Genomic DNA, 18294 nt, shown 5'->3' on the forward strand with positions numbered 1-18294 from the left:
CTCACGTACATCATACATTAGACCTTGTGCTGATTTATGGCATAGAGTGTGAGGAAATAACGATATTTCCACATAATCCAGTCCTCTCAAAGAAAACCCGCTCTTAACATTAGCTCGTTCACACACATTACTAACATGCTCTGCTCGTGCACAGGGAGACTACGGGAACCATGAAGGTTCAAAAAGCATGATTCAGCAAATATCTTTTGTGTATTCCTTCTGAGATAGATAGATAGATAGATAGATAGATAGATAGATAGATAGATAGATAGATAGATAGATAGATAGATAGATAGATAGATAGATATAGAAAGTTGTATTGATACGTGAATGTAGATATCCGTTGTTCATTTTGAAGATACCTGACACTGTATGAGCTCAGGTAATCGATTTCAGCATCAAAACCATTACACATTAAACAGGTAATATATGAGAATGTAATATCATCAGTAGTTAAATGAGTGTAAACCTAAATAATATTTAAGCAGAATGTACCAAGTAACCCCTGATAGGAGTGTAGCAGTACGAAATACCTGCTCCAAGTTTATTGGTTTAGAACAGTACGCCCTCCATACGTAGGAGGGCGCTCCGGCTATAAAAGGGGAGCTCCTCCGGTAAGGAAGTAATTTCAGGAAACGGCTGGTTTTAAGTGTACCACTACGTGTTACCAACCCGTGTCCTTTGGCTGCGTTTTTGGGGTGATCGGCTCTGCTCCAACTGTGGTATGTACCTGGATGGCTACTCTGTTTAGCAGTAGAGTTACTGTGTCTCGTCTCAAACTGTGTTGTGCACTCGGCAGCTTGGGCAATTAATCAGTGTTGGGTGTGACATCATCGCTTGCCTTTGCTAAACAAAACATTAGCAAACGGTACGTACCTTCTGCAGGTAGATAACCTATGAGTCAAACAATCTTAACATCAGCTCTTTGTAAAACCAGGGAAAGATTGAATCCCCGTTGCTGCTGGGCAGGGAGTTCCCTTCTACTAAGGGGTCATCGGTGAGAGGATCGGTAGGTGTGTGCTGCGCCGTCTCCACACTTGGTCAGTTGTTAGTTTGTTAACTTCTACCTCTTCCTTGTCCTTTTAGATTTCTCCGTGGTCCAGCGGGAGGCGCCGCTGTTTTGTTTAGTTTCCTTTTTCTACATTTCAAATCAGCTGTTTGAAGGAAGTTCCCTGGCTCGTGGCCGGAGTCCAGAAGGAAGAACCGCTGATTTATATTGTACACATTTTATACCGTTTTTAATCTTTTTTTCTTTGTGCAGGCTGAGGCAGGAGGTGTGGTGTGTGGCCTCGGAGGTGGTGGTCCCGTGTGCGTGTGGTGGTGCTGGTTTTCTCACGTTGGTATGAATGTTCACTGCCAGGGGTGAATCCTTTATACGTTCTTCATTATTTTTCTTGTGTTGGGGCTTCTCTGCCCCGCGTTACCTGCCTCCATCGCTAGCCTCAGTCCTGCTTGTTAACCTTTTTATTTATTTAAATTTGTAGTTGAATTGTGTTTAGTTAACTCTCATTTTTTTGGGACCTCATGAATCAATTTCAGTGAGTTAAATTAATTTGTTTCTTCATACATTTCATTGGTTCAGTTTCTGTTGGGGCATTAATTTTAGTATTCTTTTATGGTATTTTACATGGCCAGTTTTTAAAATGTCTTTTAAACTGTCTCCTCTATAAAATAAAACAAATTTATTGTAACTTCTGAAACCACGTCTACTGTCAAGTGAAATGAATCTATATGCTTTAATTCCTTGGGTGAAATTCCCAAGGTGGCGTTGTTAATAAAATTACACTCGAGCAGGTACAATTGCCATCCTTGGCGTCAACATGTCATAGACCACTCCCGTATTGCCACAGGAGGTTAAATGAACAGAAATGAAATGTCAAATATAGGAGTGAAGATTAATGTTTTGTTTATCCTGTTTAACTCTTAACGCCCCCGATTGGAGATCTCTACAGTTTCATGTCCCAAACATCTACAACTGTCCACATTCTCCAAACACAACTAAAATCACAATCAAACAGCCCAGATGGGAAACAATGCCATTTTTAATTATATATATATCTATCTCTCTCTCTATCTCTCTCTCTCTCTCTCTATCTCTCTCTCTATCTATCTATCTATATATAAAGTTACTTACAGATATATATCGGGGTAATATCCGGCTTTTTCGTGTAGCAAATTATATTTATCTTCCTTAATTGGAACATAGAACATAGAATTAACAGTTGTGAACTAGTAGCAGCCATAGTTCACATGGGCCAGGTTAGTTTGCGATAAAGTTACAAAACAAAAACAGAATAAGTCATTGGGCCGGGGCCACCTTTGTGGTTCTGCAGCAAGCACTCTCTCTCCTTTGTGGACGACACACATGCATGCCATTCCTCTGCAGTGTGCACCGTATGGTGTCACGGGAAATGGTCACTCCAGTTTGGCTTTCTACTGCTTTAGCTAACTGCAGTGAACTTGCATGGTGATTTTCTTTAACCCTTCTCATCAGAAGTACTATCAGCACATCTCCTTCCCCACAAGAGGTGATCAAACTTTGGACCATTGTTACACTCCTTTCAAAGAGTGTTACAAACCCCGCCCAGCTTTTGGTAAGGCAGACCACTGTTCCATTCTGCTGCTGCTTGCATACAGACAAAGACTAAAACAGGAAAAACCAGCTTCCAGGGTTGTTCACAAATGGGACAGCGAGGTTGAGGGGGTCCTGCAGGACTGATTTGAGACAACTGACTGGCAGATATTTGTGGATGCAGCTGATGGTAACATCAATGAACTCACGGACTCTGTCATTGGATATATTGGGAAGAGCATGGATGAAATCATCACAACAACAGGAACATTAAGCTCTAAAAATCTTAAAATGAACACAAACACATTTAAATGGGGGGGGGGGGGGGTGTCACTGTCAGTCCAGCTCCAGGCGGACGATCCAGGGCCAGAGCTTCAGCATGTCCTGTGGTGTTCGGTTGTGAACCAGCATCAAGCCTCTGTAGATGCAGGTGTTGAGGGTCTGACCTCATGAGGAAATTACTATGCAGTGATTTTCTCCAAAAGACTGTGCTAAATTGCTCTGAAAAAGCAAATAATCACATCAGCGCCAAGAAACTTCATTTCCCATGATGCTTTGCATAGGGAAGCAAGGTGATGACGTCACCACAACAACCAGCTCAAAAACTATAAGTTTCAGTGAAAAACGAAACTTAACTGTTCTTTTGCCCAGGATACCTGGCGGTAAGGACAAGCTTGTCGAACGCTCCGACTCCCTTGAGCACGCGGAAGCTCTAAGTGCCCAAGTAGAGCCACGCAACCGCTACAAAGCCACTCCAACTCCATCAGGACCTGACTGGGAACGAGCGGAGCTCCATCCAGCTCTCAGAGACGCTGTAAGTTGTCAAACTCAGCACAAAAGAAACTTCGTTCTCTTTGTGTCCAGCCCGTGGAGAAACACTCACGGAGAACGCCAAACAACGGAGAAAGCTTCAAGCCGACGGACGACGCCGAGAACTGTGGAGAAACACGGAGAACCGTCAACTCAAAGAGTGAGGGACGCTTCACTCTTCTGGTGATCAGAAACTCATCTCTTTCTCTCCTTCTTCCGTTTCCTCTATAGTCCAGAATAAGCAATAAAACTACGCTATTGCTTAAAAGGTAGCTTAGTGTTTTCCTCTTTCGTCCCAAACACGTCCGTCGGGTCATTTTGAAAGAATAAATTACTTATTTATCATTGTTTGAATATCTTTAAATGTTTCCTACTATGGCCAAGTGATGAAACTAAAAGATATTAACTTGTGATTAATCTTTTGTGTTGTTTCATGATCCTTTGAAATGTTTTGAGTGATTTTAAGGTTAAGTTACTTCTGATTCTAAGTGCCTTGGAAGTTAAAGTGCAAGTTGCCACCCACACTTTAGCCAGACAAAGGGGTCAGCCATCTTGTATACAGACTCCATTTTAGAAACACACACACACATACATACACACAAAACACCTTGAACATTATTTTGAATATACATCCTTTTATTATATCACATGGTTATTATTCATTTATGCCACTGTTTATTCATTTGACAAATTGTTAATTAAACGTTATAAAATTCAGATTTTCGTCTCCAGTAGCTTTGTTGTGTCGAAGAGAAGTCTCTGCTCCGAGGATTCTACGAACTTCAAGAAAGACTGATAAGAGTTTTGGATTCAATTTTTCCCCGGTTAAAGGGGAATGGTGCCCCGTATATCTAAGAATATCTTAATTAATAAATCAGTAAATATTCCCATATTTACAGAATTTATTGAAGAATCCAAAAGTAATTAATTAATTACTAATTACTCGCTCCTAATAACCCCAACACAGGGGTTGTGTCTGAATTTTTCCTCTATGTCAAACGTCCTGAAACCAGAGTGCTTCTCAGGCGCCAGGCCCAGCTTCTTCAGACACATCCCTGTGTACACATCATCGATGGGGTGCAAGACCACCTCCTGTGATATGTTGTAAAGGCATAGCGCCAACTCCCCTGAAAGCAGATAGCCTCCACCCGCGGCATAGGGCGGGTACTGCCCCACAAACACACTCTCAGGGATGAAATACTTCAGCCTTTTATCTCTCTGTGGACCAGCATCACTGATTACATCACCTATGAACAAATCCTTGGCTTTGAACTCAGACAAACCTTCAAGGAAGTCAAGGACTCGCAAAGTGTTTACAAAGACATCATCATCCCCCTTCAGAACATACTGGGCTTGTGGACAGTGTTTGCTAAACCAGTCCAGAAAAATGACCTCTTTGAGGGTGAGGTTAAAGAAAGTGTCCCTGTAGTCCCACTGGAGTAAATCTTTGTGAAAATTCCCCTCATGGACAAGCATTCCCTGCAGATCTGGAAAACTCTCCACCAACAAAGTGCTGCCAAGCAGGACGGTCACTACTGTCCGATTGGCTAAGATGCCTGCGTGACCCCACGTCTGACGAATGGCCTGCTGGCGGTCAAAGTGTGGGATTAAACTCTTGACCACCAGCAGCAGAAATGGGTTTTCCTTACAGATGTGGGGCTGATTTATCAGCATGGGGTAGGTCCTGCAGTGCATGTGCAGAAGAAAGTCTCGAAACTGCTGCGGCAGTGTGTTGTAGTCTGAGATTTGGGCTGGAACCCTGTAATCTGGTTCACAGGCGTTAAGAGGTTTTGTGTCATTTATCCAACCTGGCAAAAGACTGGTGGAGATGCTGGAGAGCGCAGAGTCATGACTGGGTTGTGAACTACGTCTAGCAGCTGCTGCTCCTTGTTCCAGAAAGATTCACGCAGAAAATGTTGGTGCCAAAGTCTCTGGGATGGGATTTGAACCTTCTGCTGACGGCTTTGGCCGGTCCCAAAATTCCACTTCAGGCCCATCAAGACACAGATGAAGATGTTCAGCGTCACAATCAAGCAGAGCACCTTTGCTTTCTTGTGGCTGACAGTCATGTTCGTACTCTGCATCTGCGACAAAAACAGCATGAGCCTTTAGCCAACAAAACCAAAACAGCACAAACGAGCAGAAATGTGAACTCTACCAGCAAAGTCACTTACAGAGAAGCCAAAACTTCTAGAAACATTTGGAAACACAATGACAAGCATTTCACAAAACTGAAGAAGAATACGTAGCAGCAGGTCAAAGGCTAGCTTGATTTTCAAATATGTGGTTTCAGTGGTCAGACTGGCAGCATCCTCATCCTTAATCCTCCCATAACTGGCAAAGGAACATTTTTTCCTCAGTCACTCCTAAATCCTTCCTTCTCATACAAAACAATGACAAGCAGGAATCATATGTTTCCAATTCAGCTGTGCACATGACACCCGGTTAGTGTCAGCAAACGAGCAGTAAGCTCAGACATCACACAGAAACAGATATTAACACTGTTCAGTTTTGTTAAAAAGGAAAAGTAGCCTAGATGCTCATGTACTGTATCATGTACTGTATTAGAACATGGCTCATGGTTTATTGTTGGGCGCTGTTGAAAAAGTCATTTGTTAAACAATGCTGCCATCTAGTGGCGATTGTGTACTACAAGCACCACCTGAATGTTAACTACTGCCTTGAGTTCCTGATTATAGTTTTTCCAAGTTGCTTTGGTGCATTTCTCACTACAGAATTAAGCTTTACACAACAGTTAGTTCAACCTCCACAGCATGTTGTGGTTTTGGCACGACCTAGTGGCGGTTGCCTTTGGACATGAAGCAGTTGAGTAAGTCCAAATATCTTAAGAATGGTCATTTTTGACTTGCTTTCATCATGTATGTCATAATTAACTGCTTTCATCATGTATGTCATAATTAACTATACTTGTACAGGCTGAATAGTCATTGTTCATACAACTAATAATCTTCATTTCATGGCTTGTGTCATTGCACTCAACACTGAACATCTTGTCAAACATTTTTGATAACCCTATTTTTAAAGAGTTTCCATGAAAATCCCCATAAATGACTTTTCTCAGGTGAACCTTATCTTACACTAATGAAAAGAGGAGTGTGAACTATTACTTGCAATCAATGAAAAGCTTCTTCTACACAGTCCCTAACAGGTGAATCGCGTTAACCTCGACTTTACAAGTATATAGAAATACCGTAAACCAGTACACAGGATTGGCACGAGGTGCATACTGTATCTACAAAACTGCAGAACATGGAAGGTCAGCCTTGTAGAAGAGGGGTGAGGATGCGTGGAGGAAGGGGACAAAACCGGGGAAGAGCCCAACCACAGACAGATTCCTGACGAAACCAGGGAAACACTTGTGGACCATGTGATAAACCATGGCCTCACAAGGGCCGAGGCAGGTCGAAGGGTGCAGCCGTGTTGGGAGAACTACTGTAACTTCCATTATTCAGAGATTTTGTCGACACAAACTTGCTCTCCACTATCATAGTCATACAGGAGACTTACATTAGACTTTTACATATAGACGTCATGTCTGGAGGAAGGTACTTAACCCAAGACATGCAGAATACAACACTGACCAAAAACTGATGGAAAAAAAAATTCAATTCAAAAATACTTTATTAATCCCTGAGGGAAATTGCTGTAGTAGCTCAGTAGCTCAGAATAATAATAATAAAGTTATCAAAGAGTTATTGTATATTACAATGGCTGTTGGCAGGAAGGATCTCCAGTAGCGGTCAGTGTTGCAGCCAAACTGAAGAAGCCTCTGACTGAAGACACTCTTCCGTTGTCGGACAGTCTTGTGAAGAGAATGCTTAGGGTTGTCCATAATTTTCTTGATTCTCTGGAGAATCCTTCTTTGCATTATCTCCTCCAGCGGTTCCAAACCTGCCGAAACTCTGGCTGAGTCCTTGAAAGGGCTTGGAGTTCCTCCATCTTGTTGGCCAGTAGGGCTGCAACAAACGATTATTTGGATAATCGATTAATCGGATGGGGTCTCGACACGATTAATCGATTAATCGGATTACATGGGGAAATTTTTAAAAACTGCTAGGGAAACGTTATTTCTCTCCTTCCTTCATTTTATTTAACACAGCATTATTAGAAAACAGTTCAATAGCAGAAAAACATGCCATCACCTAAATTGTCTTATAAGGTGTATAGACAGAGACCCTAAGCTACATCTGTGACCTAAAATGCTTGGTCCAAGTTAAACAGCTTAAGGGCAATTCTCATCTGTTTTGTTTGATCTCATCTGTTGACATTTATTTTAAATGTAATTAAACATAGGCTGTGAATTAATCAAAATTGATCACTATTTCCAAAAATGACTGAAAAAATACCAAATAAAACAAAAGTAAATGAATGCCATCCTCCTTGCGATGATGCCCTGGGCAACTGCCATAAAGTCACATCAAGAAATGCTGCTGATCATTCCAATGATCCCAAATAGACTCACATTAGGCCACATGAAAGCAACTGAACCCAAAAATATATTAACCAGTATATAACTGCACTCTCACACAACATGCCTGCAGCAACAGTTAGGACTCCTCCCTCCCTTTTAAAAGTGTTTTTGCTTCTGAGGACATTGTGGTTGTAAAACCACATGCTAGTAGTCTGGCCCCGGTGTGATCAACCAGTTTCTGCGGGAATGTGACGGCGGAACCAGGGCCAGATTAACACTTTGTTGTACCCTGGGCAACAATATTGAAGGGCCCCATCATCACGACCCAAGGATCACCATAATATGGTCACATACAGAATATTTTACTGTAATATGCAGTAAATATACTCAATACTTGAATGCCTGACAACACATAACCCGCCCAGAGAAACCTTTGACCCACCTCGTGTGGATTGACCAATGAGGAGAGGGTCTTAACTTGAGGCCCTCTCTTCATTGGTCAGTCTGCATGAGACTGACTCAACTGACGTTCAGTCATAGGCAGCGAAGCGTCTGTGCAGCGCAAAAGCCTGGGTGGACAGTTTGTTTAATGTAGGGTGATCATATTTCCATTTCCAAACAAGACAGGGGATCTGTGCCTATGACGTCACACTATGGCAACGCCACACAAACCACGTTGGGACCCATTTTTTGTAAGAACTAAATTAATAGATTCTGCCAATAAAAGGGCTCTAAAACAATTCATATGAAAATATTTTGCATATTTAATGCAAAATCTCATTTTTATGCTTTAGTGCTGCAACAAGGTTTTATTAATAATAAATTATACATTTTGTTTTACTACAGCATCGGTAAGCTTCCTGTGCACAGATTATTAAGGATGCTTGTTTCAGCTGTGAGATTAGACGATAGGATCAATGAAAAAAATAAGTTGTCACACACTCCATGGAAACTTTCAGAGAATCCACAAATAGTGGCTTTCAAATGGTTTTGTTACTTTTTGCAAGTTTAGAAAAGCAGCAGATGAGACAGCATGTCTGATAATTTAGTTTTTCATCTGATAATATTAGAACATGTCAGTAATGTCTGAGGGGCTTTTATAAACACCGTATAACTAACACTCCTGGAGAGGGTATGAATTACACAGAGGCTTCTGGGGAGCCCAGTTATGGGGGGGGGGGGGGGCATTTTGCCTTGGCCCCCAAAATGTCTTGAAACGGCCCTGGGTGTGTGACTGAGTTTTGAAGGTGATCTGAATTGTATCAGATGTATAAATATGACATGTGTATAACTTATTGTTTTTTACTGGTAAAAACGTGTAGTGGAGATAAATCTACCTACATTTTACTTTAACACTTTGTTTTGTTTTCTTGTTTTTATTTAACTATTTTCCTGTCCTGTGTCTCTCATCTTCCTGCATCTCCTCATAATCCTCCAGAAAATCTGTTGCCTGGATTCTTACCTTTTCACCTCATCAGTTACTTTTGAGCAGATCGAAGGGATCTCCTGACCGCAAAGCGCAGAGCGCGTTTTTCGATGCTGCGTGAGGTGACATCACCATAGCACAGGTGATGAGCTCCGCAGTAGCGCGCTTCAGGCACAAATAAGACAGAAAATAGAGAACATGTGCAGACAAGAATGATCGTGTGCTAATTATAGTTTTTTGGTTGCGCCACTTTGAGAAATGGACCGTGCGCTGGAAGCAGCTGCCTGGATCGCTGCGCAACAATGCGGAACCGGTTCGCAGCAGCGCAAGTCTGCAGGCTCTCCGTCGCGCTAATCTGCCGGTACCGGCTCTCCCTCGCGCTGATCTGCGGCTCTCCCTCGCGCTGATCTGCCGGCTCTCCCTCGCGCTGATCTGCCGGCTCTCCCTCGCGCTGATCTGCCGGCTCTCCCTCGCGCTGATCTGCCGGCTCTCCCTCGCGCTGATCTGCCGGCTCTCCCTCGCGCTGATCTGCCGGCTCTCCCTCGCGCTGATCTGCCGGCTCTCCCTCGCGCTGATCTGACTTGCTCTGGTCTGCGCGCAACGGCGGGCGGGGGGGGGGGGGGGGGCGCTTTTGGAAGAGTTGTGCGACACAACGAATCGATGACGCAATTCGTTGCCAACGCTTTTAGTAATCGATTTTCATCGAATTTATCGATTCGTTGTTACAGCCCTATTGGCCAGTGATCTCACATTGCCCATTATGATCAATGGATAAGATGGTTTGAATTTCCTCTTTCTCTGTCTCCGTTCTGCTCCCGCTCTGCACCCACGCTTCTTGCGTTTTAGCTCATTTGGGATTTGTGGCTTCAGTTGAGGTATTATTTCAGCCTTTCCAATGTTAATCAGCTGCTCCCGTTTGTAAACCAGCTTGTTGCCACGGTTACGCATCATAACAAACGCTCAAAAAGTTACAAAAGCTTAAAAAAAAGCAGTAAAAATCCTCCAAGCTTCACAGCACCAGAAACAGAAAAGTAAAGTGTCCAAAAAATACAGTTTTTCTTGAGAAACTAGAAGAAAAAATGTCCAAGAAAAGGCAAAACTTACATATAGTCAGAGCTACTCCAACATGCAGCCACCCAGAGCAGCGCAGTTTCGGAAAAATTTATTTATAAGGAGAAACTTAAGGTGCACAGATAAGTCTGTGGTTGGAACTGCAACAACAGCTCAGCGTCTGGAGGAGGGAGAACAAAGGTGAGCATAGGTTCTGGTTTCAGAATCCATTGTAGGCAGGCAGAGGTGTTCAGCAGACTTACTGTGGTGGGTGTACGTGTTGGCTGGAGGAGGGAGAGGTAGAGAGCCGGGGGAAGCGCAGGAGAGGGAGCAGAGGTGGAGAGAAGCGGGGCGTCCTGGTGGATGGGGCACTGGGTGAGATGAGAGGTGGGTTATGGAGGGTGGTGATATGGTCCGTGTGCTGAATATCCGAATCCTGGAGTAGGGGTCAGTATCCAATGAAGTTGACAGGAATCCTGAAGACGGGTAAATCCGACATAAGAGCAAAAAACACTACGAAATAACATTAATCCTAGGAACACTAGAGGTACCACGAGTTGCTGGCTACTACCAAAACTGAGGCAATCTTCCGGCGTCGAATTGTGTCCACCATCCACCTTAAATAGGAAAGAACCCCGCTGATTGCTGATCAGGAACAGCTGGGCCACTCCCTCTCCTGGCAAGAGACTCACGGATGGTTAAAGGGACAGGAGTACTCACCCCGGCTCATGACAGACGTACAGTAACTAACTGTAACTCAGACTTGGTGTAGCATAATTTGCTGTGGTACGATGCAGTAATATTATTGAATGACAGTGCTGTAACAATTACTGTAAGTATGTTTGTGCTTATATATATATATATATATATATATATATATATATATATATATATATATATATACACACACACCTTAAAGGAATGCCAGACCACCTAGAAGAGGTGGAAGAGGTCCCATTTTGACTCTGCAGCAAGAGGAAGGAATTTGTGCAATGGTGGCTGCAAACAACGCTTTGAGACTGCGAGAAATACAAACTGCCCTAGAAAATGACAACATCTTTGGAAATATTCAGTCAATATCAGTTTCCACTATAGACAGAGTCCTCAGATGGAATGAAATGTACAAAGTACAGTTTGAACGAACAGTGACAGAGTGAAGGAGCTCCATCACCAGTATGTACAGGTAAAACGTGTTTGCATACTTCTGTTTACTGTAGTTCTTTACTGTAAAGTCTTAGGCTAGGCACTGCACGTACATTTCAGTGTCACGCATGTTACTGAAACCTTATTTACAATTCAAACTGTACAATCTGTTGTGCCAAATGCACCACTACAGGCTTTTCTTCTCACTCTCTGTATAGCGTATCCTGGAACTGGAGGCCAGGGAACCACTGCACGCATTCGTATATCTTCACGAAGTGGGATTCAATCTGGCAAAAGGCAGACGGCGTGGGCGAAATCGCATTGGACAAAGAGCCATCATGGATGTCGCAGTCCAATGAGGAGCAAATATTACAATGTGTGCAGCAATCTCAGAAAACGGCGTCCACACCCATATTGCTCGTATCGGTCCATACAATATACACACCTGTTGGCTTTTCTGGGCGCTCTTTATACGGACCTAATCCCAGAAAATGAAAGGGATGAGCCTGTTGACAATCAGACAATGTATGTGGTGGTTTGGGACAATGTTAGCTTCCGTCACTCTGCTGTAGTCAGGCAGTGGTTTGCAGCACACAACAGGATGCTTATGGGGTTTCTTCCTCCTTACACTCCATTCCTAAATCCAATTGAGGAGTTTTTCTCTTCCTGGAGGTGGAAGGTATATGACAGACATCCACATACCCACATGACCCTGCTAGCAGCCATGGATGCAGCTTGTGATGACATCACAGCAGAGTCCTGAAAAAGGGTGGATTCGACACTCCAGATAATACTTTCCCCGATGCACTGATAGAGCTGACATTCGCTGTGATGTTGATGAAAAAATGTGGCCAGAAGGACGGGAGCATCTAGATGTAAATGGTGGACATGCAGCACAGTCTGTTTTTCAATATTTGTTTGGTTTCACAATTATTGCAGTAAGGTTTACTGTGTCTACGTGAGTTTATATTTGTTGTAAACGTTTGTTTTTCATTTCCCCAGCTGCACAATGCTGTAAACAGTTGCAAGTAATTATTACCTAGAAGAGTGCTTATTAAGTGTCTTGATTTTTGATTGCCCTTAACAATTTCTAGTTTTCAACATGCATGCACGCTGTCCTGACTTTACATGCCATTGGGAAGCTCCTACAAAGTAATCCGTCACAATGAAACATGTTCAAACCTTTTGATTTTGTGACCAAAGATACTGGTGTGATGACTTGTGATTTTGACACTTTGATATAATTTCTTGCTTTTGATGAACATATCCATTGTGATTAAGGGACTTGCTTTTGAAGCATGAACTACCCATTTTGAGCAACTGACTCTTGTTTTTCAATTCAATTCAATTCAAAAATACTTTATTAATCCCAGAGGGAAATTGATTCATTTGATTTGATGAAGTGACTCACTTTTGCAGGTTATCCACCATGTTTTGCAGTTTGCACTAATTTGCACTAATTGTGCAAAGTTCAGTTCAGTTGTGAGAAATGTACCAAAGCAACTGAGAAAAACTGTAAGAAGTTAGGCTTTCTTTGCCTTTGTGTTTTCAGCTAACTCTGCACACATGTTAGGTTTTTCTGGTTGTGCCGTTGGTGTGCATCTTTAAAATAGATTCATATTTACTTGTTCTATGTATTTTCTCTTGGAGGGGTGTTTTTCAGGCCATCATACATTGAAATGAAACAGAGCGAAATTTAAATTAACAGTATTTCAGATATAGATGATAAATGGTTGCCCTGCAATGGACTGGCTCTCTGTCCAGGGTGAACCCATCGACATATACATATATGGACGATGGGTTTCCATAGCCTCCAATAACACGTTTTTGAGGCTAAATGGGAGGTGGCCACCACCGCCATTTTGACCGTGTCACAGGTTCCGTCAAGCCCAGACAATTCCACAAAAGGGAAGAGAGGTGGAGCTGAGGGTGTGGCTGTAAGGCTGGGATCAACTGACGACACCCGGTCGAACTAGCTACAAGCTAACCTGAAGCTAACCCAAAGCTAACGCAGAGGTGGGAGCTAAGCTAACAGAGGTAGCAACCTAGCTAAAACCAGAGTTAACTGTGCACAACACCAGAGCTTCTGAGTCAGAGATACGCTGGGCTGACCTCTGGGTAAAACCGGGTGGAACACAGAGGTCTCCCGAGAGCTCCACAAGCCGGCAGCCGCACAGCAGTCAGGAGCCGTGATCAGACAGAGATGTGCCGAGCTGCGGGGAGGGGAGAATGGGTGGAAAACATCGGTCTCCTGAGAGCTCCGCAAGCCGGCAGCCGCACAGCAGACAAGCGCCGCTGCGATCTGAGATGCGCCGAGCTGCCGCTGGGGAGAACCATTAGAGACCCTAAGAAGAGCTGTTTCAGTAGAATGAGCTCTACGAGAACCTGACTGGAAGCTATCATAGATGTTATGTTCATCAAGAGCAGCTGTGAGTTGTTTAGCCACAACCTTTTCCAAGATCTTGGAGATGAATAGAAGTTTAGAGATGGGTCTGAAGCTGCTATGGAGAGAGGGGTCAAGACTTCCCTCTAAAGAGTAGGATTGTTAATGAAGAGGACGATGACGCGGAACGCCAGACCACTCGACACAAACCTCCTGTGAGCTCCGATAAAGAGAACAAATCCCAGAACCATTCACGCCAAAACGGGAGAAATGTGGAAAAATGTCTCCACGGGGACTCAAAGAAAAAAAGTTACGTTTCTCCTTCAAAAAGCCAAGACAAACAAAAATCAGCCTCAGCTAAAGGAACTGCATGGTGCAGGTTCAGAAGATGTCAGCAATTCTTCAACAAGGTTCAACCTGCAGAGGAAAGGAGTGAAAAAGAAGGAAATGGAAAAACACGACTCCAGTGATGCATCTGACTTTGAAACAAAGAGGCCAACGAGAAACAAAAATAAACGGCTTCGCTGCAGCACCTCTGCTTCAAAGAGTTCTGGGCAGGAGTACAAACCCAGCAGGAAACTGAGGAGGAAACGCTCCACTGGATCTTCAGACGAAGAGTCGGAACATTCTGACGACCTTTCAAACAGACGGCCCAGACTCCGAGCTCTACCGAAAAAGAAATACATCACTGACAACTCTCTTTCTGAGGAAGACTCTGCTCCAGCAGCCCAGCGTAAACAGAGAAATGGAAACAAGAGAGTCTTAGAATCACAGGAAGTGCAGTACAACACAAGAACATCTAAGAAACCTTCTCCAGGTGAGGCCAGGAATCCGCTCTCCTCTAAGAGGAAACGCATTACACCTCAGATTCTGAGGAAGAGGATGGAGACGGGGATCCGGTAAAACAGAACAATAAACACCGCAGGTCAGGCTCTCTAACACACTCTGAAAGGAAATCCAAAAAAGACTCGTGACGACGAAGGCAGCAGCTCTTCATCTGGCTCCAGTCAGGAGGAGGAGGAAGAGGAGGAGGAAGTCAGTCGATCAAGGAGGAAGAATATGAGGCAGCCAAAGCCTAAAAGAAGGAAAAGCTACAGCAGCAGTCAACACAGCTCCGACTCAGAGAAGGAGCAGTTGTCTTCAGCCTCTGAAAACTTCTTTTCCAGCTCAGGGTCCCACAGCAGTCCAAAGAGGAGAGCTCGAGCAGGGATTGGTGAAAGGGCCGCAGGCCGCCAGCTCAGGCGACGCCTCCAGAGAGCCGCATCCAACAAAGAGGAAGACAGCGATGCGGTATGAGTCAACACCAGGAACCGCGGGAAGCGGACGGTGAATTACCAGGTCAGCGAATGACGGGTGCAGCCGCTGCACCCGTCATTCCCAGATCCGGTGGGTGTTCGCTGAAGAGGTTAGGTAGCAGCACTGGAGTCCTCGATACAACGCTGTGAATCTGTTTCATGCAGGGATATTTATATTTTCTATGAAAAACATGTTCATAGATGTTATACACATTCAAGCATTTGAACTGCTGGTTTTCATACAGACATGAGCAGAACACCCCCCACCCCCTACCGCTCGTTGCAGTTTGAGCGGCGGAACAGCCGCTCCGGGGAAATCTCATCAGCTTGGGTGCTACCAAATGTACCTCTCTGTTTAATCAAGCATACTGCTGGCTTGCACTAAGGAACACTGTCATGAGGTATTTAATACACTAGCTTTGCATTAGAAACTCAGGGGTCAGCTACGTTCACTGTTGTCTTGAGACATGCAGTTTTAGAGCAAAGGGAATGATGAGAAACGCTTTCAGATGGGCGCGTCTGAGCACGCGGCCTGGAACGAACATGACCACAGCACTTCTTTGTAAATCCACACTTAAGCTTGACTGTATTGTGAGATATGAGCCAAATAAACGAAAACAAATTCTCTTCCCCACACATTTTCTTCCTCTTCTTTTGTCGATCTGTTTGTATTCAAGTGCGTAATGTAAATATGTGGTCAAGAGTGAAATTGTCTAAACAGCTTGACGATCAGTCTGTAACAGTGTTTATTTAAATTTAGAGGGGTTTTGTTACGTTTCTCTTATAAAAAATGTTTTATTTTTTATATATTTTTTGTCACGTCATAATTTGGTAAGTTATTTTTTTTTGCCAAGTACAAATAACCAAAAGTACTTTAAACAAAATACTGATTTCTCATATTGGGAAGACCTTTCTATTGTTTTATGTTACTTTCAGTGTTAAATTATTTTCCAGAGATGACTTAAACTTGTTGCCAGTCATGGGTTGTTTTTGTTTGAAGTTTCTAAAAATAGTCACTTAATGTCTATTTTCCTCCATGGTTTTTTTTCATACTACACCTTTATTAAAACAATGACAATAAAACTATTGATTCAATGTGGTTGTGGAGTGCAATGAATGACTTGCTCCTTCTGCTAATATAGATGAACTCGAGGTGCTTTCTGTGCCGGTCTGAATATCACCCATGTGAACTGGAGATGCTTTGATTGTAATGTTAAGAAAAGCTGTTGCAATACATTTGGACGGTTTTAGGAGCATCTTTTGTTGCTCCTCAAGGCCTTGAAACACAGCTGTGTTTTAGTTTTACTTTTAAGCTAAAAACAAACATTGTTGATAATTTAGACCTGGTTCTGGTCCTCGACATTCCCTATCCACCATGTTTTTGTCACGGTCTGAGGTGTATTCCTGCTGTCACTCCCTGTCTCTGAGTTTTCCCTCTGCAGGTGGGCGTGTCTGGATGTTGACCAAGCTGCAGCAGATCTGCTCATCAGCCGGCCAGGTGTATTTAAGCAGCTGAGAGACTTCTACACTTCGATGGATGATTACTCTACCTGGGTACCTGCTAAGCCACTGCTTAGTATTATATTCGAGCTCTTTGGGCCTTTAGAGATTTTATATGTGTTTTGGATTTTGCATTTACCCTTCCTGCTCTCGTTCACCAGATAAAACCTCCTCCTTCATCTCTGACTGGCTGAACTCTGGAACTCCTATCATCTGGAACTCCAACCTGCTCTTCTCTCAGCCGCTCCCTGGCCAGAACCACCTCCAGCTGCCCACCTAAGCTCCCTGGATCTCCACAAACTCAGCTCCCTCCACGTCTCACCTTTTGGATCTCAGTCCCAGGAAAACCCTCTCAGCCCAGACCGGTCCACCCCTCCCTCGAGTTAGTTCCCTCCTCTCCAGACTGTAAGTCCTCTGCACAATTCAGATTCCTTGTTCCCTCCTCGAGTTGGATCTAACTCCCATCTGTCCACAGATTTCCCGTACAGACTCCCTGGTGAAAGAACTTTTTGTTTTATGCTGCTTCCTTGGTTTCCCTTTTCATAAATTCTTATTTAAACACTCTACCCCCGTCTCTATGCTGATTCTGTATGTCGTGGGTTAGATTTCTACACCACACCACAACATGACAGTTTTAGTTGTTTCCATGCTCCTAAACATGAGTTGCATCTTTGCAAGAACTGTTTTCAAAAGTTATTCAGTAGAAAATAATGAGAAATGTGTCAGCGTCACATCAAAATATTATTTTTAATAACGGGTTTTATGTTGCAGATGTTTTTTTTTTAATCACTCTTGCCAGTCAGACAAGATTTAGCCAACCAGTTGTAATACCACCAAATAGCCACAAGAGGGAGTACGGTATACTCATGCCTTCTCCAACTTACCCGTGAAATGCGGATACAGAGACCAAGCCCCCACAATGCCGCTCAGAAAATGGTTCCAACCCGGAAGTAAAAATTGCAGTTCCACCCTCATCCGCTGGGGGCTGGTACCAGAAGCGAGCAAATCCTCATTGACTCCAATTTTTATTATTTTTTTATTGAACATCAATCACATTACATTGTAACAACAACCAAAAACTCAACAAAAACAAAAAGAACAATTCAGTAGATAACCCAAAACCTTATAACTAGACCATTAGAAATATTCTAATCAGCAGAAACAACCGGAGTTATAAGATTAACAAGACACGATAAAGAAATAAAAATAAAATAAATACAATATTAATATTAATACTACTAATAATAACACAATAATAAAAATACATATTTAAAGGCAGAGGACCTTAGTTCACAGGATTTTCACTAAATCTGACAAGTGTAGCAGCCTGTACAGACTTTACTTAAGAGATTTGCAAAATAGCATAAAATCGTTTTGGAAAAAAGGAAAGTTTGGCTTCACTTTCATGAAACTACATTTGTGAATAAAAAATTTCCCAAAAGTGAATAAAAAATTTCCCAAAAATTATCAAATTGTTAACAACGAATTGAATCTTATTTTTTTCTATACACCCAAATTGAATAGTATTATATGTGAATAAGGGGATATTGTAACTCTTTTTGAATAAAAGCCAATTGTATAAATCTAACCAAAATGTATTTACCGATCTGCAATCATAGAAAAGGTGTTTCTGAGTTTCAATTTCACTATTACATAGGACACATAAATTATCTTGTATATTAA

General features: G+C 42.9%; 2 long non-coding RNA genes and 1 pseudogene across 2 annotated transcripts; 2 read left to right on the forward strand and 1 right to left on the reverse strand.

Moving 5' to 3' along the window:
• The first annotated feature begins 528 nt into the window (after positions 1-528).
• Positions 529-1703, forward strand: LOC129162969 (uncharacterized). The gene is made up of 2 exons (XR_011521004.1): positions 529-722; positions 800-1703. It is a non-coding gene; the product is annotated as an uncharacterized lncRNA (long non-coding RNA).
• A 2173-nt stretch (positions 1704-3876) lies between these two features.
• Positions 3877-5486, reverse strand: LOC107373839 (N-acetyllactosaminide beta-1,3-N-acetylglucosaminyltransferase 2-like; annotated as a pseudogene).
• Positions 5487-16661: 11175 nt separating this feature from the next.
• On the forward strand, positions 16662-17177 carry LOC139070508 (uncharacterized). The gene is made up of 2 exons (XR_011521005.1): positions 16662-17016; positions 17087-17177. It is a non-coding gene; the product is annotated as an uncharacterized lncRNA (long non-coding RNA).
• The last annotated feature ends 1117 nt before the right edge of the window (positions 17178-18294 follow it).

Source organism: Nothobranchius furzeri, chromosome 7 (assembly GCF_043380555.1).
Source record: "Nothobranchius furzeri strain GRZ-AD chromosome 7, NfurGRZ-RIMD1, whole genome shotgun sequence".
Lineage (NCBI taxonomy): Eukaryota > Metazoa > Chordata > Actinopteri > Cyprinodontiformes > Nothobranchiidae > Nothobranchius > Nothobranchius furzeri.